Source organism: Vombatus ursinus, unplaced genomic scaffold, assembly GCF_900497805.2.
Source record: "Vombatus ursinus unplaced genomic scaffold, bare-nosed wombat genome assembly UNPS02014775.1, whole genome shotgun sequence".
In the NCBI taxonomy this organism is placed as follows: domain Eukaryota; kingdom Metazoa; phylum Chordata; class Mammalia; order Diprotodontia; family Vombatidae; genus Vombatus; species Vombatus ursinus.
In genome coordinates this window covers 16,286,617-16,312,914 of record NW_020954553.1, presented here as the reverse complement: position 1 = coordinate 16,312,914, position 26,298 = coordinate 16,286,617, and the positions used below count along the sequence as shown (strand labels likewise).

The 26,298-nt window shown below is 41.6% G+C and overlaps 1 protein-coding gene and 1 pseudogene across 1 annotated transcript in view; both read right to left on the bottom strand.

Moving 5' to 3' along the window:
• The window catches only part of CSMD2 (CUB and Sushi multiple domains 2), a 914,813-nt gene that overhangs the window by 507,758 nt on the left and 380,757 nt on the right, over positions 1-26,298 (bottom strand). The window lies entirely within an intron of this gene.
• Positions 426-25,621, bottom strand: LOC114044958 (annotated as a pseudogene).

Sequence of the window (26,298 nt, the reverse complement as noted above, 5' to 3'; positions counted from 1 at the left end):
CTATCTATCTATCTATCTATCTATCTATCTATCTATCTATCTATCTACCTCTAAATGAAACAATCTCTACTCAGGGAGCTTAAGATAGGAGCCATTTATATAAATTTCAAAGTTTGTCAACTTCACATACATTATCTAACTTGATCTTCACAGCAAACCTGTGCAATACAGGAACTATTCTTTCCATTTCACTTATTAGGAAACTGAGACTTAGATTGAGTGATATACCCAGTCATAAAAATTATATAGAAGTTCTTGGCCATTTTTTCAGCATGGTCCCCTTTGGCAGTCTGATGAAGTCTACGGACCCCTTCTCAGAGTAATGTTGTTGGGTTTTTTTTGGTTTGTTTTTTTGTTTTTTGTTTTTTTTGGGGGGGGGGGCTTTTCTGTCTCTTTATTTGTTACTGGGTCTCTGCGCTGGGAGTTCACAAGCTCCGGTAGGCACCCAGGTGATGTCAAACGGCCTCACGTTGGGGAAACGTCCAGCCTTATCCAAAAGAAAATAGAAGCGGCGGCCTTTGACCTTGAGAGGGAGCACGGCTGGCACCTCCCCTCGATGAGCCCCACAGGACACCTGACGCAGGGGCACGGTGAACTGCGCACCCAGGCCAAAGGGTGCGTGAGTCGTCAGGGTCACTTACTGCCTCCATTTCCTGAGCAGCACGGAGCGGACGGTGCGCTGGCAGAAGGGCAGCCCGGCAGCAAGCAACCAGCAGGCCCACGGAGGCGCAGCCAGCGGCCGGACCGTAGCGCCAAAGCGCCGAACCGGGGCTGGGGCGGCGCCCGGGGCCATGAGCGCCGCCCCCGGCCCCGGCCAAGGCTGCCGCGGCCAGCGACGTCCAGAAGACGCCCTGGCCGGCGCAGAAGAGGCCCAGGAAGGCGAAGAAGCGGCCGCGCTCGGAGCAGCACGTCCCGCGCCGGGGCCTCTTCGTGCAGCGCGGCCTGAGGCCCCAGGCGACACGAGGCGGCCCCTACGCCACGCCAGCCCAGCCAGCCCCGCCAGCCCCGCCCAGCGTAATGTTTTTAAATGCATAAAATAAACCTATAGAATTACAAAGAAAACTAATTATATTAAAATATAGTTATCAAAATATCAAAACAAGACAAACTCATAGATCCTAGCTAAGAATCCCTTAATGAATATTAAAGGTGGGATGTAGACCCAGGTTTTACCTGGTTCCAAGCCCAGCACTCTTATCTACTAGAATGCTCTGTTCCTAAGCATATATATAATACACATATGTGACTGTATTGATATCATGGAAAGGTTAGAGTGAGCAAAAGTGGAAAGGATGAATTATCATTCTAAGACTAGAACTTAGAACATTGGTGAGGATGGCCTTTTCAAGCAAAATGTGCTCTTTATTAATGAAAGAATATTTCTGTGGGACTAGTTACTACTCATAAATCTGTTACCTATCAGATCAAATCTTCATTCCTCAACTTGTCATTCAAGGCCCTCTATCACTGTATTCTTTGGCTCTCTCTCCAGGCTCATGTCCTTCTACTCTCCAACATGGCCTTTCTGTTCCTCACTGTGCCCCACATAATTCAATTAGACAATTCAGGAAATACTCCTTAAGCCCTACTAATATGCAAAGAATAACAGTCTCCGGGAAGGGAGGAATGAGAATAAGCATTTATTAAGCACCTACCATGTGCCAGACATTGTGCTAAGTACTTTAAAAATATTTCATTTGATCCTCACAACATCCCTGTGAAGGAGGTATTATTATTCTCGTTTTAAAATTGAGGAAACTGAGGCAGAGGTTAAGTGACTTGCCCAGGGTCAGATTTATTATTAATAATGGCCTTTGGGTCCCCACAGGAGGATTTTTAAAATGGAGGATGGTGACTAATTTTTTTTTTCCTTTCACATGCACAAATAAAAGCAGATGGCCTTACAATGATGAAAAGAGAAAGCATGTCCTGACTCATGGCTAGAAGACCTAGAAATGAGTGACAAAACAGGAGGTAAAATTTCCTTCCCTAGAGATCCTAGAGAATGTCAGCCTCCCAGATCTGTGAGATGGTTTAGGCGCATTCCCGCTGAATGACATGATCTTTATAGATCCCTACCAGTTCATTATTTCTCCTTGTCTGCATGTGGCACACACTCAAGAATATTAGGTTGGGTAGAATCTGAGGCAGTGGGGTGGTGCTTAGGTGGGATTAATGAGGACAGGTATCTGGGTACCTGGTTGGGGATCTCCTTTGGCAGCATCTGTCCTGGTCTAGAGAAGCAGCCTCCATGTACATGTAGCACTGTATAAGCGTGGGGGTGGGGGTGGGGGTAGTTACTATCTTAATTTAAGTCAAATAGTCCCAGTATAGACCTGGCACCCTAGCAAGCTGTACTAGGTCTTTTCATGCTAGGTCCTGCCTGGAATTCTGGAAAGGGGTGGCATAATCTACCACAGCTTTCTCCACCAGCTCCCTGAAATGGTTCGGTATTTATTTTGTATATATATTTTGCATTTATTTATGTATTACATGTTTCATGGTGCCTGTGGGATAGAGACTGCCTTGTCTTTTTAATAACACTATTTAGCATAGTACCTGACAACATAGTAGGTACTTGTTCCATTGCATTGAATTGTATTCACGCTATTTCACGCAATTTCAAGGTAATATCCCTTTCCTTCTCCTTCTCCTTCTCTTTTCTCCTGTCTTTCCATGTCACCCCCTGGTGCCACCCACCCCCATACCTTGGCTATTCTCCTTCACAATCAGGTGATTCCAGTCAGCTCTGCAAAGCCATCGATGCTCAAGATCCCTGTCACATGAATCTAATGCCTCATATGGTGATTTAATGCTCTGAAACTCACAGGGCCCAGACTTTCTGATTGTTGATGAATGTGAGTTGGCTTCCCAGGGTATGGTTCCAAGAGCACTCATCTTCTTTGTGAAGGTCAAAACATTCCTGGCATGACACAGAATAGATTGAGGTCCCTGTGGTCGATTTATCAAATAGAGCAAATTATTAGTCTTATTGGTATTTCAACATATTACAGTAAGTACTAAAGCAGGGGAGAAAATTCAACCCTGAGAAGATTAAAAAATTATATATAACTGGTCCAAAAAGTAGCAAAAAAATTCCACAACACGAAGACTCAAATCATCTTTGGCAAGATGGATTGTACAGGGCTATAGTAGACAAATTTGGCCAAAATGGGGTCATTTTCTGTTGCATTTTCTTAGACTCCTTCCTGAGCAAGCATTTAGAGGAACATCAATTCAATTTATGAGCATTTATTAAACGATGAAGTGGCAGGTACTTGAAAGTTTCTGGGAATTTTGTATTCCCAGACAAAAGCAAAACTGCTGTCCCTGCTTGTCAAGGAGCTTACATTCTACCACTTGTGAGAAACAACACACATACAGATAAGCAAATCCCAAACAGAAAATAAATACAAAGTAATCTTTTCCTTTTTTGGGGGGGTGGGAGGAAGGAGAACCACTGACAAGGGGAATCAGGAAATGTTTCCAGCAGGAGTTAAGGATTCCAATAGATAGAATAGAAGAAAGAAAGTATTCCAAGCAAGGAAGGCAGTGGGAAATAGTATGTAGTCCAGTTTGGTTATAATGTAGAGTGTATGAGGCAGAATAAAGTGACATCCCATTATTCACATTATTAAGGAAATAGTCCAGGTTGGCATTTTACATGCTAGGTAAATGGATAACATTTCATCCCTTAAATATTTGTTAATTTGTCAATCAGTTACTATGTGCCAGAAAACTGTGTTCAAAGTACAAACATGCAGATGGAAAATGATTCTTCTTTATCATCAAGGTACTCACAATGTAAGCAGAGCATTATACAAAAGTAAGTATGACAAATGATAAAATGGGATAGGAACAAAAGAAAGATATAGAAAAAATGTGCTCTAAGAAAATTTGAGGGTGATTAAGAAATCACCTTCAGCTGAGATCAGGGAAGGCTTCATGGAGAAGGTGACGCTTGAGATGGGCCTTAAAGAAAGAGAAGAGATTCAGAAGGAAGAGTTATAGAGAGAGTGTATTCTAGGTCCAGACATTTTGAAATGGAATCCACAAATTCATGGAAGTGAGAGAGGGCAGAATGAGATCAAGGAATAGAATCTAAGTAAGTTTGGCTGGAACTTCAAGGATGTGAAGGGGAGTAAAATAATGCAGGCAAATGAAGAGTGGAAACTGATTATGATGGGCTAAGCTGAAGAGTTGGTTTTGTATTCATTCTCTAGGGTTATGCCTCAAGGCAACATGGGACCCAAGATTTGTAAGCTAAGGAGTGCCATCATCAGACCTGTGCATTAGAAAGATTATTTTGGCAGCTGTAAAGGAACAATTTGAGGGAAGAAAGACTAGAAGCAAGGAAATGGGAGACTCCTTACAATTGTCTAGGGAACAGGTGAGGGTGGTGGCTGTGTCATCTTTAGAGAGAAAGGAACAAATGCAAGAGATATGGAGGTAGAATCAATAGAGCTTTGCAACTGATTGTGTGTAGCTCATGAGACAAAGGGAAAAGTCAAACATAATTACAAAGTTAACCACCTCAGGTGACTGAAATCTCATATGATGATGCCATTAACAAAAATGGAACCCTGGGGGAGTGTGATGTATTTTGGGAGGAAAACTATAGGTTTGGTTTAGGATCTATTAGAAGTCTGAGGGGCCAATGGAGCATCCAGGTAGATGTGTTAAGCAGAGAGTAGAAAATGTGGAACTGGAGTTCTGAGGAGAGGATGAGGCTGAAGGTATAGATGTGGGAGTTACAAACACAGTGGTCATGGCTGAAGTCATTGGAGTAGATGAGATCATCAAGAGACAAAGAGAAAGACAAGAGACAAATGGAGAAAGAAGAAAAGAGAGTCCAAGATAGAGTGTAAGAGACCACCCATATTTTGCAGGTGGGAGGGCAAATGAATCATCAGGAGAGACCAAAAGGCAGACAGCTAAGAGGAAAACCAGAGGAAAGCTATCTTCTGGAGACAGGAGTGTCACCAGCATTAAATATGGGAGAAAGGTCAAGGGGGATGAAGAACAATAAAAGGCCAAAAGGATTATGGAAATTAAAAAATCACTAGCCAGATTGAAGGGTACTGGAGAATGATTGTGAGGGAAACAGGAATAGTAGGGAAAACAATGGCAGAGGACTCTTTCTAGGAGTTTAGTATGGGTTTCTGTGCTTTGAACTCACAGAGGACCAAAATGACATCACTACATTGGGGTCAAGGTACACTGTTTCTGACTGTGGCTGATCAGACCAATATGAGCTTGGAAGGCTGTACCACAGGTTGGGCACAACTAGTTCATACAAACATTTGGAGTGAAGATGTCTCTAAATTTGCACATCTCACATTTCTTTTGAGCTACTGCATGGAGAATAGAGGAATTTAGTACAGTGAAAGGGGTATAGAGAGATTGGCCAGTAACTTGAAGGGATAACAGGGTGATGTGAAAACTTTTATTTATTATAGAGGAGACCTGAGCACTTGTAGGCAGAGAGGAAGGAGCCAATAGAGAGAGGAAGAGACTGAAGATGAGAGAGAATGAAAGGAAATGATTGATAGACGAACCTTAAGCATGTTCTGGAAGATAAGGGAGGGAATGGAATTGTGGATACAAGGGAAAGGTCACTTCATCCTCTGAGAATAGAAAGGAGAAGAGGATTGTTGAAGATCTAAAGAGGCTTTAAGGGATAGAGGAGAGAGAGGAAAGAGTACCTCATAAATGACTTCAATCTTCTCAATAAGATAGGGATAGGATCTCTTTTACTGTGCAGTAAAAGAGATGCTGTGCAGTGAGTATGGGTCCAGATGAAGTTAGATAACATGAATAATAAGTTAGTAGACCCATTAGCACTATTACATGATCTTTTATAGCAACATTCAGTGGCTCAGAAGTTGGGGCAGAGATGGTGGCCAGTGGTGGTTACCAAGGGACGAATAGGATGAAAAAGTAGTAGGAGCTAGGCTTAAGGGAAGGGGAGAGTGCTTTATTGAAGTGATTGACCATAGGATCCAGTTTATGAGTGAAAGAATGAAGCCAGAATAGGGGTGATGGAGAGTGAGAACAAAAAGAGATCTGAAATCAGGGCAAAGTGCAGATTTGGGAGGATGTAGGTGTGGGAGAGGTAGAAGGGAGGCTGGTCAGAGAAAGGAATCTCAGACAAAACTTTGGAGATGGAATTGTCCTGGATGCTGATGGGCTCTATGACTGTCACTGTGGGTGGCTTGGTAGCGTGAAGGTGGAGGCCATCTAAATTAGGAAGGTTGATGAACTGATAGGAAGGGGAATGTTCAAAGAGTCATCAATGTAAATATGAAAATAACCAGGGATGATGGCAGGGTCTAGAACAGAGAAGACTATGAGCTAGGCACAGAAGTCAAGATCACAGGATAACAGGACTTAAAATTGGATGGAACTTTAGAGATCACCTTGGTATTTAACCCTTTAAAAAAGATGAGGAATTCCAGGCTCAGAGAGGTTAAATGAGTTGTCTGAGATTACACAGGTAATAAGCTTGTTTCTGCTAACTTTTGGAGGTCAGCAGATGGTAAGGACAGGGATCTGGACTTGGAAGGAACAACAAAAAATAACTTCACATTTATATAATGCCTTAAGGTTTGCAAAACACTTTCATATGATGGGTCTATCTTATCAGCTTTGGGACGGAGGAAATGGGCGGCCCAGAATTCTAGGTTCAACCCCTTGTGTCAAGAAGAGAAACAAAATGAGAGTCCTTCTATGGATTCTCCTGGGCTCTATTTCATGGATACAGCCCCATAACCTGGATCTAACATGAAAAATCTCAGCTGCTCTATGTAATGGCATGCTAGTATTATGCAAATTGAACCTTTTGAGGCTCATCTGCCAATAATTATATCTGCAAATCCCTTAGGCATTAAAATTGTGGGACTCTGGAGGATTGTATAGCTTAAAGGATTCCTAATAATCATAGCAATTCCTTGTATTTACATGACCTCCTCTATGCTGAGTACAAAGTGCTTTTGAGACATTATTATAACATCAATAATATCTTATATTACACTCAGTGTATTCTCTCCAAGGAACTCAAAGTCTTCATGTGTATTATTTCTTTTGGACCTGGGAGCTGGATTGGAAAACTGGCCCTTTCTACTACCTCCAAAGGCAAAGCAAGGTTTAAAGAGGTTAAATAACTTCTCCAAGGTCATGCTGCATGGCCGCATTCCCATGTGAAGTTCTGTGCTGGGAGCTGATGCTGTCATTGGCAGAAAAGAAGAAACTGAGCATGTCCTGGTCACACAGACTTTGACCAGGCACTCTACTCCTGCACTTAGGCTCTGGTAGGAGGCAGAGATGGCTACAAGGTTCTGCCAGCTTGGTATATACTTCAAATGTCTAAGAAGGAGAATTGTGTTTATTCTCTGACAGGGTCAGACAGCCCTGGATATGAGACAGAGGCTGATAATTGGGAGCTGGCATCTTCCAGAACCCATGGGCTCCCCTGGACTATACTAGGGACCCCTGTTCACCTTCATCAAGCCTACATGACCATTGCCCCCCAGCCACTAAGGTACAGGGCACCTGTCAACCTCCCCCCTCCACAGCCTGCAGACAAATACAGGGATGGATGTATCTTTGGGAGGGAGTAATTGTCAGCTCACCAAGCAGCCATCTGCTCACCCCTCCTGCCTGACAACAGCAACAGCACCACCAAAAACGACAGGTGTGGAGGTGTGCAAAGGGTAATTATATGAGCAGTTTTAACTGATCAGCTTTACTTTCCAACACGTTTCTCAGCATCACCACTCAGATGGTTTGAAATAAATATTTGGTCCCAGTGTTCCCCATTTCAATGAAGCAGGTTGTGCAGAAGGGCTCAGTATGTAGCCATTACTAACTAACAGAGGGAGAGGGGGTGGATTTTGTGTGCTTTGTTGGTGTCATTGGGTCTCCCAAAGAGAGGAAAGCCAAGAGAATATATATTTAGCAATAGCCTTTAGGGCTGCACCATACAGTCTTTTCTACAGAAAGGAAAAAACAACAACATTAACACTAAGAATCAATATGCTTGAAAGAAAAGACTGGGATTAATTCAAACTCTTATACATAGCCAGTCAGTGCCTATATGGGACACGGGCCAGTGCAGTCTCATTGGTTTTTTGTTTGCTTGTTTTTGCTGGACACCTCAAAAGAGCAGTGAAGTGGCACAGTGGATAGAATACTGGCCTGGAGTCAGGAAGCACTGAGTTCAAATCTGGCCTCAGACACTAGCTGTTTAACCCTGGTCGAGTCACATAACCTCTGTTTGCCTTTGTTTTCTCATCTGTAAAAAGGGATAATAATAGCATCTACTTTCCAGGGTTGATGTGAGGATCAAATGAGATAATCTTTGTAAAGCACTTTGCAAACCTTAAAATGGTATATAAAGATGTGTAATTCATTATTATTATTCTATTACTTATGTAAGTAAATGAGGTAAATTATTCATTATATATATATATACATATGTATATATAAATGTTAGCTATTATTATGTTTAAGAATGTGGTGTCCATATGAATTTGGGCAAATCACTTAACCTCTTGGGCCTCAATTTCCTCATCTGTAAAATGGGGTCAGACTAGGTGGCCTCAGAGGTTTCTTCCAGTTCCAGCTCAGTGGTCCTCTGTTGCCTGGTCATAGGATAATCCTGAAGAAGAGAAACATTTAGAAATTCAATCAAGATTCATTGTAAACTTACCCAACAGGTTATCCATTCACAGAGGAATGAAGCAAATAGGGGAATGATGCCAGACACACATGAGATGATCCTACAGAGATGAGCCTTCCAACATAGAGGGAGCCCAATCACCAGCCCAGGCAGGACCAGTTAGCCACTGTGAGGTCAGAGAAACTTTTCTTTAGTGCTCCCAGACTTCCATTTCTATACCACTTTGTCAGCCCTAATTTAATTTTCCAGAATCTCCATGCTTGCTTTTCATGCTGCCCTAGGGACGTCATAGTGTTGTGGAATGAATGCTGAATTTGGAGTCGGGCACATCTTGGCGATGTCATTTGCTGCCATAGCTTGGCCAACTCATGTCGCCTCTTTAGGTTTCAGCTGCTTTACTTGCAAAATGAAGGAGTTGAACTTTGTGACCAAGAATAAGGTCCTTTCTCGCTCTGATCTAAATCTGTGACCCACAGCTCCTCCAACACTAAGTCACAGGAAGGGATCTGATGAATTCATTCACATTGAGAATATTAATAACCAATAATATTAATAACTGAGAATATGAAACAAAACTAAAGAAATGAAACAGTGATGGTAGAACCCCCAGCACCAGTGATTTGGCGTGTTTTAACTTCTGTTAAAGGTGAATTAGATCGGGACCTTTCACCCAAGGAACAGTCAGGAATAGCTGAAATGACTGATGAATGCTTGTTAAGTGTAGCCTCTGACTCCAAAGGAATTCTACCAACCTCTGCATTTAGCCTCATCTGATTTACTTAAGACTGTGCATTTGTCAAAGGCTGCAGCTCCTTTTGCCTCACTTAGTATAAAATCACATGGCCCCCAAAACCTGTGGTTCATTCAAAGGCGGCCAGGCTATTGCTTTAGTAGAGCTAACTTCTGGGAACTGCTCTAAGAGCAGCCCATTTCTTCAGCTATGAGAAGAGTGCACCACCAGGTGGCAGTGAGGGGGACCAGAATGTGGAGGCCTCTTTCTTCCCGATATATGTGACTGAGTGCATCTCCTGGTGTTTACAAATTATTCAGTAAGGAAAAGCTACAATAACCCCTGGTACAGTAACTACAGCTACAATCAGTAGTTACTGTAACAGGGAGTGATGAGAGGATCTCCCCAACCCCCTTTCTGGACTGGGGCATCCCCACCCCCTCCCATGCAGCTAGGCATGTGTACTCTGGCTCCATGGGAATGCCACGTGCTCTGCCTCAGCGCTGAAGCACTTGTGCTTCCAGATTATGAAACAATCCCTTATTGGTCCTTGTGACTGGGGTCTGAGGCAAAGATGACTGTTGATTGAGCCAGGAATTGCTGCCCATTCAGCAGGCTATAAAAGCTACAGAAAAGCTCTGCTACCCTCTCTCTTTTTGAATGTGTACTGTGGAAGGTGGGGGGAAATCCTTCCCCCTCCCCAAAAGTGGTCCGAGAGACTGTCTGAGTCCCAAACCTCACACACACACGCACACACACACACACACACACACACACACACACACACACACACGAGGAAGGCGGCACTTTTCTATGGCTCTTATTGCCCACAGTGGGTGGCTGAGACCCCAATCATCTTTGACATATCTCTTCCCTCCCCTTCCCTTTCCCCAGTTAATAAGGGATTGTTTTGTCATCCCAAAGCACAAATCCTTTAGTGCTAAACCAGAGCCTGTATTGATCCTCAAGGAGCCAGAGTACACATATCCTGCTCCATAGGAGGTACCCCACTCCAGCAAACATGAAGAGGCTCACCGGATCACCATGGTTATAATCACTCAAGACAATTATGCTTGTGTCTCTTTTTCTTGAGATTCTGGACTAGCATAAGCTGCAAGGTCACGGTCACAGGTGGTCCGTCTAGGTCTTGAACTCAGATTTCCTAATTTTCAATCAATTGCTCTTTCCACAACACACTGCACTTCTAGATGAAGACCACCATATTCCTTTATTATGCAATTGTTATTTATGTCGATTGACCCATTCTCCTCCTATTTGCAAGTCGGCAAGTAGCCTTACACCAATTAGCCACAATGAAGGGCACAGAGGGGGTGCTACATAGGAGCACTCTGGCTTTATTTGTGGAGTGACAACAGCTTTTAATAGGCTTATTGGAATTGCCACCAATAAATCATTGTAAGCTTTAATCCTTGCTGACTGCCATAATGCAGTGAAATTGGGAAGAAAATGGCTCAAATTAGACATCACACAGATGAACTTTTTTTCTCTTCCTTCAATCAATAAAAGGCTATTAAGATCTCTTCTGCTTTTTCATTTAGGCTTGGTGTATAGAATATAACATGAACACATGATATTTCCCAGAGCAAATAAATGATAGACCTGACCCAATTGCATTAACCAGTTAAAAGTCAGAGGATACACATTGAATAGAAATAAGGATTAAACAATGGGGTAGAATATTTGGGGATAGATGAAATAAACAGATGTGACATCATGGAGGGAATATACTACAGACCACTAGGGCACATGGAAAAAATGGACAATGAGTTCTTGGCACAGATCACAAAGCTATCATAGAAGCAGGATATACCAGTAATAAGCAAATTCAACTCTCCAGAATATTCCTATATGTCTCATTTCACTAAAATTAAAGCATTTGATATATTATTGATGCCAATTTCATCTCTCAGAAGACTGGAAATAAAATGGCAAACTACTCAACCTGAATCTAAAGAAGGAAAAACCTGTCAATGAATTAGCTTTGTTAGGGAACTTTGGCAGAAAGGGACCACATGTCATTTTTGAATTAATGATAGATTGAGAGACACTCACTGGGCATTGGGTGATCCTATGACTGAAGACCTTGAAAGGAAAGACAGTTCAAATGTGTTGGGGATTCCTTTAAACACTTGAAAAAAACTGTCATGTCTCTCTGCAAGGGAAGATTCAGGAGAGATAGGATAGTAGGCTTCAAATATTTGTATATGGAAGAGGGATTTAGGCTTGTTCTTTTTGACCTTCAAGTGAAGAATCAGCAGCAATGAGTAGCAATTATTTAATGAAAAGGAAAATTTGGGGTTGATGTCAGGAAAACTTTATGATACTTAGAGCTATGCGAAAGTGGAATGGGCTACCTTAGGAGGTAATGGGTCCTCCATTACACCCTGTCTGGAATGTTATATTGGGGCTCCTTTTAAAGAGCATGTAAGACCACAAGGCTGCTAAGGTGTCATCACCCCAAAGTTCTACAATACTGTGAAATTATGAAAACAAATTCTGCAGATATAATCTTATGCGGCCCTGATGAGAAAAAAAATTATGGCTGGTAGAACTAAATTAACTGGTATGGCTGCTCAGGGAACTCTGTTCCAAGGCTATATTTTAAAAAGACACGTTAAACATAGCCAAATACCAAGGAGAGTCAATGTGGGTAAAGCTATAGGGACCCAGGCATGCTAAGATACTATTGACATACTCTATATTTGTAAAAGAGTCACAAGGCCAATTACATTCTTTAATTCAGTAATTCCAGAAGTTGGACTAAGTCTCACAAATGTTATTCAAAAGAAAAAAAGACCTCTCTATAGAAAAATATTCCTAGATGCTTTATTTGCCATACTAAAAAACTTAAATTGCCTATCTGTTCAACAATTGGGGGATAGCTGAATAAATTTCAGTATATATATTTGTGATGGTAAAATACTGTTCCACCAAAGGCAAAAGCTTTGAAAAATTAAAAAGAAATAGAACTAGAGTAGAAAAAAAGACTTTTATGAAGTGATACAAATTGAGGTCAGCAGAATTAGAAAAACAATATGCAATTGACTGGGGCTATTAAAAAAAAACAAACCCCACCACCAAGAGCAACAAATCCTCATACGGAAAAGATGCCAGAAGGAAAAACAGGACAAATAAATTGCTGTTGTTAAAAATTTATATTATTATTAGTGTATTTTAAAATTAAAATGTAAACAGTTCCAATTTTATAGCTTTACTTGGAGTTCAACTATATATTCTATTTGTAGTGGTTGAGAGTGCTATTACTTTTATACTAAAATTATTTTAAAAAAATAAATTAACTAAATAAAAAAGGACATGAAGAAATGAGGGAAGCAGGGACAAAGAGCTGAGAGCCAATAAAAAAAGTAGTGTGAATCTCTAAGAATATTGTCAGGAAGTGTAAAGCCCAAGTAATGAGTTTCCCGCCTTTGGAAGTCTTCATGCAGAGGCTGGACCGCTTGATGGGGATAGAGCAGTTGGGATTCCTACTTTGGGTAGCAGTTGAACTATCTGACCTCCGAGGTCCCTTTCATCTGTGAGATTTTATGATTCTGTGAAAACACTATAGGCAAAAGGAGGCTTTTAAAAAGTTATCTTTGAAGCAAGAAAAAGAAAAGGAAGAGAGAGGTCACTGCTTAGGAAACATAGTGTGATACGTCCAGATGACATAGAAAAGGCAGGTCTACTCAACTAATGTTTTACTTTTGTCTCCTTTGACAAGGAGAATGATCTTCAAAGCTGAAAGGATAGAACGTACATCCAAGATGGGCGAGGAGATAAGAAATGAATCCCTAGCTGCTTCAAATGAGCTCAAATGTTCAGGCTAAAGGAACTTTCAGATATCACTTCAGAAACAAAACCTGAAATCTTGGGACATCACAGGGAATGGAAGAGGTAGAAATGACCAGAAACTGACAAACATCCTTATTTTCAAAAAAAGTAAAAGGGTAGGATCTGAGATTGGTCAGCTTAATACCAATTCCTAGCAAAATTCTTGACCTGTCTATTAAACAGTTCCTGAGAACATAGAAAACAAGGTAGTTATCATGAGGACCTTATGTGGGGGTCACTAAAGAGCTATGCCATATTAACCTCATTTCCTTTTTTGATAGAATACAAGACTGATAGATCAGGATAATAGCAAGGATATAACATATCTAAAGTTTGGCAAGGCATTTGGCAAAGCTTCTTGAGGGGTCCTTGTGGAGAAGATGGAGAAATATGGGGGCTGGACAATAGAACTTTTAGCTAGAGTCGATTCCAATCTGGCCAAACAGTATATCCTCAAAGTATTGATGAATGGATCACTGTAAATCTAGACATATCTGGTAGTATGTCACAGGTCTCTGTAATTGCAAAAATCATTCACATTTATGTAACACTCACTGAGGACCTCTATGCCTTTCCAACCATTTTAGAGCTGGTCTTCAAACGTGTATTATAATCCTTCTATTAAAGTGTGAGCTACTTAAAAGCAGGACCTATTTATAACCTCAGAACTTAGCACAGTGCTTGCCACATAGTAAGCTCTTTGTGAGTAAGGATTGCTTCATTCTTTGTACTTGTAATTACAGAACCTAACATAGTGTCTGACATATAGTAGGTGCTTAGTAAATGTCCATTAATTGATTGACATAGGCTAAGTTTTTTTTTTTGATCATTCATTCATTCACTCATTCATTCATGCTGTGAAGAGCAGATCCAACACTGGGTAGTGAAATTAGACCTTGAAACATCTAGGGTTCCTTTCTAACTCTAGGATCCTGTAATTGTATTTTATGTCACTCTTATTACCGCCCCACTGGCTGGACTCAAGGGCATGGCCTGTAGAATAGCCTGTGGTTCCAAGCAAACAGTCATCCATCAGGTCAGGAGAAGAGCAACAAAGCTCTGGAAGTAGGCTAACATTTGGCCAGACAGATACTCAAGACTTACAAGATAGATGAGGCCTGGGCATGATCTATGTATATTCTTCCTAGAGAATGACAAAAAATAGCTGAATATCCAATGAGTAGGAACAGCGAGCCTATAAGAAAGGATAGCAACAATTAGGTATCATGCTAGCAAAATTGTGTTCACTAGGCCAGAAACAAAGAGCAAGTCCAAGTATTACGATAGCAGGTCAAAGTGTGTCAGATCAGCAGATGCTATCCAGAGGACAGAAATTAATATTGAGAGCTATGGAGCAGCATCAAAAAGTCATGAAGTACATTTTACACTGGCCATGCTCCATACCTACAATGTGCTCCCTCTTCATCCCTACCTCCTGGCTTCTTTGGATTCTTTCAAGTCTCAGAGAAAATCACATCTTCTGCAAGAAGCTTTTCCCAGTCTTTCCTTCTAAGATTACCTCCAAGCTGTCTCATATGTATCTTGGTTGTATCTTAGGTGTTTTAATGTTTTAATTCCCACCAGAATCTGAGCTTGTTGCAGGTAGGGACTGTTTTTGCCTTTCTTTTGGTTTTCTTAATAGTTTCAGCACTTAGCACAATTTCTGGAACATGGTAAACGCTTAATAAATGCTAATTGACTGACACAAGCCCACTGGAAAAAAGAATATTTCAGCATTATTGTAGGATGGGTAAAACATTCATCATAGTGACTACATGAGGCCAATATTGAACTAAGCCACTAATGATTTTGAGTGAAATTTCTCCTTCTGTTTGGCCTGTTCAAATGGGGAATACAGTTTGCTGAGTTACCACATGATATTTTGAACACATTCCCCTGTAATCCTATGGGCCATGACTACCAGAAGAGTGAAGGCCAGTAAAATAAAATCATGAATATGGAATTCTGAAAAAAAAAAAAAGGCATGATGCGATTTTCTTTGCTCAAATGGCCAAAGAATCTACTGCCTTTTAAGCCAGGGAGTTTGATGGAACTCCCCTCCATTACTACCCTGCCAGACCATCTCTCCACAGTGCTTCATAGAACCAACCCTCTTCCATTATCACCCTGCTAGTCCTGCCTCCCCATTATGCTTGGTAGAACATACTTACATTACTACCCTGATAACCTGTCTTCCCCATCGTGATCGATAGAATATTCCTATATTACTACCATTCTAGTTCTGCCTCCCCATTCTTCTGGGTGAACTGCCACTGTACGCTATGGTAGCACAGTCTTTCCTCCTGATTATCACAAATGAGAGGCAGTTGTGTTAGTGCTGGTGGCAGATAATCACAGGATTTAAGCTGTTACCGTTTTCTCTCCTCTTTTGAATCTGAAATAATGTATGTAGATATATACATTTCAGTGACTTTCCCTATGGTCATAATATCTGTGAGATGTCAAAAGGAATACATTGTTTCACTGGAATGACTTGAAACTAGAGGCCAACTGAGGCCCAGAGAGGCCAAGTTACTTGTCTGATTTCACAAAGCAGAACAGTGGCAGAACTGGGATATGGACTCATCCTTACCTGTAGTCTAGTACATTTCCACCAATCTCAGTTATCTTTTTGATAGTTCTATCCAGGATCTACATTTTAAGCATTTATTATACATACATATGTATGCATATAAATAAATATGTGCATATATATGCATATATACACACATATACATAAATACAGTCTCATACATGAAATATTTCACATTTTTAGCTTGGAGGCTCTGACTCTTTGGCATTCACCAGTCTACATGAAGAGAAGAGCCTGCTATAAAAATTTTATGATTATGTGAAAAATCCTGCTCAAATGTGGTATTTAGTCATGCCTTCCCAAAGGGACCTATTTCTAAGGCAGCATAGTAAAAACATGCCCATTTAGTTTAAAAAGAGAAGGTGAAGCCTACATTTTCGGTGTGATTTTTGCACCTGGTTAAGTGCTGAACATTTTAGGAGGGCCCCAATATTCCTACCAGCTGACTGATGAGAGAATTAAAAACAGATGGGCAGAGTTTGCTTTCAAGGCAATGACTTTCTCTGTAGTGAGATATTTCCATTTCAAACGTGGACTCTGTTCCACAATGTACTTTTATGTTTTAATCGAATTCTCTTCCAAACACTGCAAGGAACAGTGGGAGGAGCTGAGTAAACGTGGGAGGAAGGAGGCAGGGAGAAAAGGCTCCTGGACATCGGACCATGTGGGGGAGTATGTGAGCAACATTAGGGAGAAAGGTGCTGGTCTTTCTTCCAGCGTAGACCCTTCTGGATTTAGGTGGTGCTTTACTCATCTTGTTCTATGCAAAAGCTTACGGGGCTGAAAGAGAGAGATGGAGACAACTTGAGATTTCACTAGCATATGGAACTCCAGTAAGAACAAACTCTCTCTAGCAATTCAAGTCCACATCTGATCAGCAATTTAGAGTCATGCAAAGTTGTTTGGGACACAGAGGTTATGTGACTTGCCCAGGGTGACAGTATACATCAGAGGCAGGGATTGGACTCAAATGTTCTTAGCTCTGAGGTCAGTTCTCAGTTAATCCTACTACCCCAAGTCTTAGAAAGTCATTGTGGAAAGGTCATTGACTTGGAGTTAGAAGTTGTAAGTGCCCCAGAGGGGCACAAGGATCTCAGAGGCTTTGAAACAGATCATTTCAAGGGTCAGAAGGTCTTTTCAAGGATGTACCTGTGCAGACCTTGGAGGGGAAACAGAGTAATTAGTATTTGGCCCTTAGGTAAGGGGTTATTAGTCTAGAATCTGAAATACCACCTTCTTTTCCTTCTTCTCTTCCTTCTCCTTCTCTTTCTTCCTCTCCTCCTCTTCCTCTTCCCTTTCTGCCTTCTCCTTCTTCCTCTTTTCCTCCTTTTCCTTCTTCTTTTACTCCCTCTCCTCCTTCTCCTTTTCTTTCTCCTTCTCCCTCCCCTCCCCCTCCTTTCCCCCTCCTCCTTTGCTGAAAATGATTTCAGTATCTCTGGTTTCCTTTGTAATTGCATGTATTTTATTTTATGTATTTGAAAGCATCATTCTGAGGAAAGACCATAGGCTTCACCAGACCAACAAAGGGGTCCATGACATAAAAATAGGTTAAGAAGCCTTGCCTTAGGTGTTCTTGTATCTAAGGGATATACACAGCATAGGGGAACACAGAGACACATAGGGAAAGCTTCCTAGGGAGAGCAGTGGTCCCTAATCATAGACCTCTGTCGTGAAGATGTTTTGCCTAGCTCTTTCTCATTTTTGCTTGCTTCCCCCCCTCTTCTAAGATGACTGTCTTTGCCCCTGAATTATAAGGGACCAATTGATAAAATCAGCCAAAAAAGTCTCTGGCTCTGCTTGCTTTTTATCTGTTGATAATACACAAGCACAGAGTGGACAAGAAGCTGGTGCTGCCGGTTGGGCTACTGGCAGTAGCCACTGCCTTCCTAGCTTCCTAACTTCCTAACTGCCCTGCCTGTCTGTGATAACTGAAGGCCTGAGTTGGAATTCCAGCCTCAATGTTTATTAGCTTTGTGCCTTGGAACCAGTCACTTTTGATTGCTGGAGTTTAGTTTTCTTTTCTGTAAAATGGAAGTAAAACTTGCACTCCTTATCTCACAGGTGGTTTATGAGGATCAAAGGAAATTATGCTTGTGAAAGGTCTCTGTAGAGACAAAACACTTTATGCATGTAACCTAGGTTTCAACCCTGGAGCATTTTGCATAAGATTATGACTATTAGTGGAAAGAATAAGGATATGAACCTGTATGACTGCATGAGGGGTGGAATTATTGTGAAAACTTTGGAAAAGAAAGACATTCTTTACTCCTGCTTTGAGAAAGATACACATGTGGTTTTATACTCTCTTTAGGACTGACTCCAGGGAAGAGAAAGAAAAATTCTATAGCAGATATCTAGGGGAAGCTGGGTTTTCAATATGTCCTTGGTTTCTAGCTTGCCTGCTAGAGACAATGGGAAATACCCCCATTGGGTAAGACTAGGGTCTCTTTCTTGGTTGAGTGAGATCTAAACTTGCTCCTGTCTAAAGAACTCATTCCTACTCATGTATTTCTTTGCATATTCTAAAGTGTAGAATTCCAATTTCCATTTGTTATCTGCTTGAGTAAATAGGTTTATTCTTTATTCACCATGTGTGATGTTCTTTGGAGTAACTAAGGAATAGAGTCAAGCTTGTAGGTGTTAACTTGGTTAACCTTCTCCCATTAAGGGATAAGTACCTGCTTCCTTGCTTTTAGACCTAAAAATCATTACTCCAGAATATAAATATCTAGAGGGGATGGAGAGATATGATTTTAACTTGGTACTACCTCCTAGAGGAGAACAGAGTAGCCAGCCTGGAGCCATTCTCCTAAAGGCAAGAATCAAAATCTTCCTTGGCAAAGGATGTGCAAGATTCCAGAGATATCTATCCATGCCTCCCCATGAGCCAAAGTTAGACAACCCAAGTGGACATGCATATGAGCTATTATTATATAGAATCATAAACCCTTTGTCTTAGAAGAGACCTCAGAATTCATTCAACCCAACCTATATTTGAAGAGGAATCTATCAAAAGTGTGCTGGAAAAATTTTAACAACTGGCTCTCTGGGAAAAAAAAAAGTAAGCATGACACATCTTTAAGTTCAATCTGTATTATTAACATTTCCTCCATTTTTGTAAGTCTAGAAATCAACAAAACAATAAATCAAGCCCTTATTTGATTTCCAAGGTGTAAATGAGACTGGGAGAGAAAACATGAACTTAGGTAGGTATATAAAGAAAATAATAGATATATGAGATCTATCTATCTGTCTGTCTGTCTGTCTAGTCATTTGTTTTATACTGAATTTGACAAACCCCAAATAAATGAGCAATTCTATATATACAATAGAAGAGAAAAAGAGAATTGTACAAGAAACTGCAGCTCTCTATTATATACAACTTACTTTTGTTTTTGAGTTTCTAATAAATTCAACCTCTAGTTCTCAAAGCTGATCTGTGGTTCTTTCTGAACTTCCTCTTGTTGTCATCTATGGTTTTTTTTTAAAGATGCCTTGATGGCCTTCTTCTTCTTCTTCTTCTTCTTCTTCTCTTCCTCTTCCTTCTCCTACTCCTCCTCCTCCTCTTCCTTCTCCTTCTTCATCCTCCTCTTTCTCTACCCTGTCCCTATCCACCCCCCCCAAGTGAAAAAAAAGAGAGAAAAGCCAGGTCCTGGTAACAAATATGCAGCAAAATAAGAATGAGCAAAACTCATTCTTACACAAAATATTTGTCTTATTCTGCATCTTGAGTCTCTTGGCCTCTTTCTAATACTTTAGAGTACATAGGAAGTGCTGACCTATATTGGTAGAAGGAGTTCCCTATAACAATGCAATCTCAGATCTAGTCCCTAAAAAATAGATACAAAACAGACATAAGGTGACATTAGAGAGACAACAGTAGTAGCAGCTGGGGGATTAGGAAAGTTTCATGTAGAAGATTGTGCTTGAGATGGGAGCCTTCAAGGAAAATAGGAATTCTGAGATATGAAGGTGAAGGGAGAGAACGTTCCAGACATAGAGGACAGCCAATACAAAGGCATAGGGGCTGGAGATGAAGCATCGTGTTTGAAAAACAGAAAGGACAGTTTGACTGCATTGTAATATACATGGATGGAGTAATGGGCATTGACTGAAAAAGTAAGTTTTGGCAAAATTGGACTTATTCCTCTTTAGCAATCACTGAAATAGACAGGTATAGGAGCACAAAAGGGAAAACAGGAAAATAGCACCACAACATGCCTGGCTCGCACAAAAGTTATGTTTACTGAATCTGGTCACATTTTCATTGAGAACAGCCTGGAGCTCCCCAGTTTCCTTTTTTTTTTTAAATAAAATTCATTCAGGTCATTTGAGGAAAAAGGAGAAACTTGCCCCAAAGAACATAAGCCAAAAATTAATTGGTGGCTGGCAAGCACTACAGGACCCTGAGCCCACGAACAATCAATCACCCTGTCCCTTTGGACTCCATTAGCCCACATTTACCGGGAGCAGCACCAGTGATTGCAGACATCATACAGGATCAGATCTCTGATGAACTCACTTGAAGAGCAAGTCTAATTATGAACCTCTGTCTCTTCCATGGATTCCTGACTCAGTTTAATGAGAGAACTTCTTCCGCTTTACAGCACTAGTCTCCCCAACTCTCCCCTCCCCTTCTTGCTCTGCAACTAAGTGAAAGACAGACCTGCATTTCAGGGTTGAAATACTCCTGGTTCAAACCTCAGAATAAAGGAACGAGAGGAAAGAATGCCTGCTGGGATGGTGCATGGGCTTGCCCCAGAACTGGAACAGGTTAGTGTGAGTAGAAGAGGGTGTCGAGAATTTTCTGATTAAAAGTCACATGGCTCAGGCAATTAGGAAAGGAGAACACCTAACAGGACTTCTGGGAAATCAGTATCTCTAATTAAGGTGAGCAATGGACTATTTCCATTCCAGTTGTGAGCTTTCTTGTAGTATGTCACCATCCCTTACTGCTCTTCCATCTCCTACTCTTCAGCCTGGACATGTCAAAGGTCAAAGGATTATAACTTTAAATCATATTTAGAGCTGGAAGGGACTTTAAAAGTCATGGAATTCAGACCTCTCATTACACCACTGATGAACCCTATGCTGGAAAAGGGGTCCGGAGTTTGCTTTGGTGCTTCCCACCCAAATTACAGAGGTTATATCAAACCAACGAAGTGGGTAAAGATATTGTAATCATGCCCCCTGCTCAAGGCTAAGAGAATAATTGCCTCAGCTTGAGCCCTATCTCATTCTAAAAAGCCTTCACTAACTATTTCACTTCTCTGTGACCTCCCCCTTCTCAGTTCTTGGTGGCTCAAATCCATAGCAATTTTTCACACAGCCAGGTGGGGACACAGGCCTCTGCTTGGGATCGTGGCTAGAAAGATCACTGATTTTGGAGTCAGAAGACCTAAGGCCAAATTCCCTCTCTGTTACTGACATAGTGGATATAGAGGGCTCAACTGGGACTCAGAAAGACTGAGGGTTGAATTTCACTTCTAATACACCCTAGCTGTGTGATCATGCGAAAATCATTTGACCTTTCTGAGCCTTAGTTTCCTCACCTGTAAAACAGGGATCACAATACTTGATGCACCTGCTTCAAAGTGTGGTTGAGAGGCTTAAATGAGATTATAATGTATGCAAAGTACTTGGCATACAGGGAATGATCACATCAATGTCAGTTATTATTATTATTATTGAATCATTGTATGACCTTGGGGAAGTAACATTTAAATTCTCTGGGCCTCAGTTTCCTATTTTGTAAAAAGAGGGGGTTGAACAAGATGATCTTTGAGATGTCTTTTAGCTCAAAGTCCTAAACCTTCCGGTGTTGCCACTGTGAGCTTCCAGCTTGAGACCACTCCTCTCCCTTTCTGTCTCTGTCTCTCTGTCTCTCTCTCTTCTCTCTGTCTCCCTCTCTGTCTCTGTCTCTCTCTGTGTCTCTCTGTCTGTCTCTGTCTTTCTCACTGTCATACCAATTAAGCTGGTCAGTAGTCTTTCTTGGCAGAATTGCGGTTGGCCGATCTATTCAGCAGCAGCTTCTTCCTGCAGAATGTCCCTTTATAAATCTTGTGTATAATTATTGTCCCTTCTACATGTCACACCCACACAGGGGTACTTACTATCTGCCAGGTTCCTTGCACCTGTTTGCAATTCTCGAGGCAGTGCCAAGCAGGGTATGACTGCTCATAGGACTGTCACAATGCTTTGTTCAGTCATTTTTCAGTCATGTCCAACTCATTGTGAACCCATTTGGGGTTTTCTTAGTAAAGATACTGAGGTGGTTTGCCATTTTCTTCTCCAGTTTATTTTACAGATGAGGAAACTGAGGCAAAAAGGGTCAAGTGACTTGCCCAGGATCACACAGCTAGCAAATGTCGAGGCTGGATTTGAACTCAAGAAGATGACTCCAGGCCTGGCACTTTATCCACTGTGTCACCTAGCTGCCACTTCACAATGCTACTGACACTTAAAACTTGGTATTCACTCAGACCAAAGGATTGAACATAGTAGGCAGCCAATAAATCCAATTCAACCTAATAATCATTTAGTAAGCACCTACTACATGCAAGGTACTGTACTAGTTAGGCCTTAAGGACACAAAGACAAATAAATAAAACAGTCCCTGCCTACAAAGAGTTTACATTCTACTGTTGAATTGAATTAAATGGAGCTGAAAAGAGCTGCACATTTATCTCTCAAGTGGGTATGACCTATTGTAAAGAGTAAAAACTTCAGAGGGGCCAACACAGGGCAAAGACCCTGTCTGTGCTGTGACCCCAAGAGAAAAGAGAAAGGAAATCTTGATGCTCTCCTTAGTGATGGAGGACATGCTGCATAAGGGAAAGACAGGAGCTACAATGCAGTAGAATCTTATAAATAATCCAGAATAGTGGGTAATCCAAAAAATAATCTTCTTTTCATTCCAAATGCTTTTATCTACCTCCTATTTATGTTCCCTGTAGGATAAAATCCAGGTGAATTTGCATCTTCTAAGCATATACCAGGAGGCAGCTTGGCATAGTGGAAAGAGTTGGCCTCAAAGTCAGGCAGACCTGGGTTCAAGTCCTGCCTCTCATACACGTTGGCTGTGTGACCTTAACTTCTCAGTGCCCACGGTAACTCTCCAGGACCAAGTTGTAGAAAAGCTACTAATCTGCCTGCATTAAGTTCCTCACTAGGAGTTACACACACCCACACCCCAACCGCTGGTGCCGAAGGTGGGACAGAGTGGGTTGGAAGGTAGGAGGAGCAGAGACTCTACAATAGGACATTTGCCCAGGATAAAGTATAAAGCAAATCCAGCCCTACGGCTACTGCCCACTGGAAGCCATCTGTGTATCATAAGGATGCCACAGCTCTTGAAGATTTTAGTCTGAATCCTGGTTCTCACACTTACTAGTTGTGTGACCTTGGGCATATCATTCAACCTCCTGGTCTCTGTTTTGTTATCTTTAAAAGGAAGGAATTGCACAAGATGGTCCCTGAGGTCCCTTCCAAGTTTTGACATTCTGCAATTTCACTTTGATATTCTATAATCCCACTGTGGTCCAGGGTCTGTCACACCCCAGTGGATAAATCAGGACTTAGTAGCCTTTCCTAAACAACACACCCCCAATGTTGCAGTGAGATTTTGCACAGCTTTTGAAGTCACAGTCCCAAATGGGATGTTTTCCCTGGGAAAAAGAAACAAATTTAAAGGCTGATGCAAGCATTGGTGCATTATGGTAATTAATACAATTAATTTTGTCTGTGACTATTTATATTTTCTTTTCTCAGGAACCTCAGATGCAAGCTTTCAGGGCAGAGAAACTCAATCAGATTATTTTATCACAGAAAAAATGAAGCCTGCCAGGCAGGGGAAGGAAATAAGAGTGGAGGAGGTGGTAGGATGCAGGGGAGCCCCCAGATACCTGGCAAGTCTTCTTTGGGCTCTGTCTGGCCAGAGCACTTAGGTAATGAAGGAAGTGAATGAAATTGAGATGTTTGCTCTTACCACACAGGCTACCACTGTGTTTTTTTCCTGTTGAATTATTTACACACTCCAGCAAACACAACTTATGCTGTTAACAGAGTTTAATGAAGGTAAACAATCGCCTACAAACCACAGCTCTGGCCTCCCACTCCTGACTGCCTCATGTTGGGGACAGAGCATGGGACTGTCCTAGTGGGAAGGGTTGCCCCTGGAGAGATATCTGTCCTCTGATGTAAGGCAGGGCCATGGAGCTGATGTGAGTGGTGTGTACGGAGTCAGAGGACCTGGGGTTGACTTTGACACTGACTCTCTGTGTGACTTTGAGCTAACACCAAATCTCTCTAGGCTCTAATTTCCTCATCTGTAAAACAAAGAGGCAGCTAGATAACATAGTAACTACAGTGCTGAATCTGGAACGTTTACTAGATATTTAGTTAGCCTTAAACATTTACTATCTGTGTGGCCCTGGGCAAGTCATTTAACTACTGTCTGCTTCAGTTTTCCTTAATTGCAAAATGGGGGTAATAGTAGCACCTGCTTCCCATGGTTATTAGGATAAAATGAGATAATCTTTGTAAAGCCCTTTGCAAACCTTAAAGTGCTATTTAAATGCTAGCTATTATTTTTAACCTTATTAGTTAGGAATTAGTCAGTAAGCATTTATTAAGTCCTTATCATGTGCCTGGCACTGTGCTAAGTGTGCAGGATAGAGAAGAAGGCTAAAACACCATCCCTGCCTTCAAGGAGCTCACATTCCAATATGGGAGATAACACGTACATAGAAGATATATACAGAATAGATGAAAGAAATCTGAAAGAGGAAGGTATTAGGAGCTGAAGATTGGGAGGGGGGGTGTGGGGAGACCAGAAAAATCTTCCTACGGAAGGTAGATTTTGAACTGGGTCTTGAAATAAGCCAAGGAAGCTAAGAGAGAGAGATAAGGGGGCAGAGCAGACCATAAACGTCTCTTCCAGCACTAACCCTATGGTCCTATGTCATGACCCTCTAATGACTGGGTTCACGGATGCTTAGCCTCATTTTCTTCTTACAACTCTAATTCCCTAGAACATTGGATGGTTGAAGGCAGCTCTGTCTCTTTTCCCTCACCTTTCACTATTCTATACTGGCACCTTCTTACTTTCAAACTCACAGCCTCCAAACTCTATGCATTAGTTCTCAACTCAACCCCGTCTCTATCATGCAGGTTTGGAGGCTTAGGCATATGCCATATAAAATGGCCCATGACATTCTTTGTCTAGACAAGGATTGTCAAATTAAACTGCACAGGACCAACCAAACAACTGGTTGCCTATGTTTTGGTACTTAGTTTGTGGAAGTGTAGGCAGCCCAAAGGCATTTATTTGAAGATCTTGGGACAGAGCCTATAATGATACTGTTTACCAAGCCTTTCTATCAGGACACTGACAACTTGGAGCATGCCCAGAGGAAGAAGGAAAACCGGGATGGTCAGGATACTGGAAAACATGCCATATAAGCATCTGGAGGTAAGAAGACTTAGAAAGTCCATGATGATAACAAGCATTTACATAGTATGTTAAGGTTTTCAAAGTGCTTTGTTAATTTATTTGAAAAACTTTTTAACAGTTGGTGCTGTCCAAAGGTGGAATGAGTTGCCTGGGGAGGTAGTTCCCTGTGTAGGGGGTGCTCAGGAGGACTAGCATCTCTAGCGTGAGGGCTTGCTGGGCCCTTTTCTGGACTGCTTATCTACCTTTGGTCTCTACCTTCACTCAACTCTCACCTGTGGCTCCAAGAAGCTGTAGTGTGCGCAGCTGCCACATCCCAGTAGACCTTCTCAGCAGTTTGGCTAAACCAGGTTGAAGGTAACCCAACAGGCCTCAAACCCATTTGATGAGTTAGGGGGATGTCTGCCCCAAGTATGTGAAGACCTCCTCTGGCAGAATGGGCAGATGAGAACAATTTGTTCCAAAGGCCGTGAAGGTGGCTGAGACAGATGCTTTGGAGTGCTTGGAGATTAGTCATAGAAGATGCCAAGGTCATCCACTGCACCCTGGCCATCACCAGTCTTCTGGACTTTTGTCCTGCCACTGGACTTTTTATATGACATGACATCCTCAAATGAAGGACGAACAAGTGTTCAAGTAAAGACAGTATGGCCATTTACTGGGGATGTTGTAAAGGGGATTCATTCTCAGGGATGGGTGGACTAGAAGGCCTCTAAGATTCCATCCTGCCCTGAGGTTCTGTGCCTTTCGTGTTAGGCACTGAAGGCCCCTGCTACCGTACAAACTTGTGTGCTTTAAGAAACACATTCTCAGCTATCCATTCACGTGTCTTTGGGAATCCATTTATTAAACTGCCACCACTATGTCTCTAAGACACTCTTGCTCCTTTTCTGTACCTACTCTTTCTCTCAGGCCACATAAGAATGGGTAGGCCTTTCTTTCTTCCTTTCCCTTCATCTCTCCCTCCACTCTCCTGAGTCACTCAGACACCA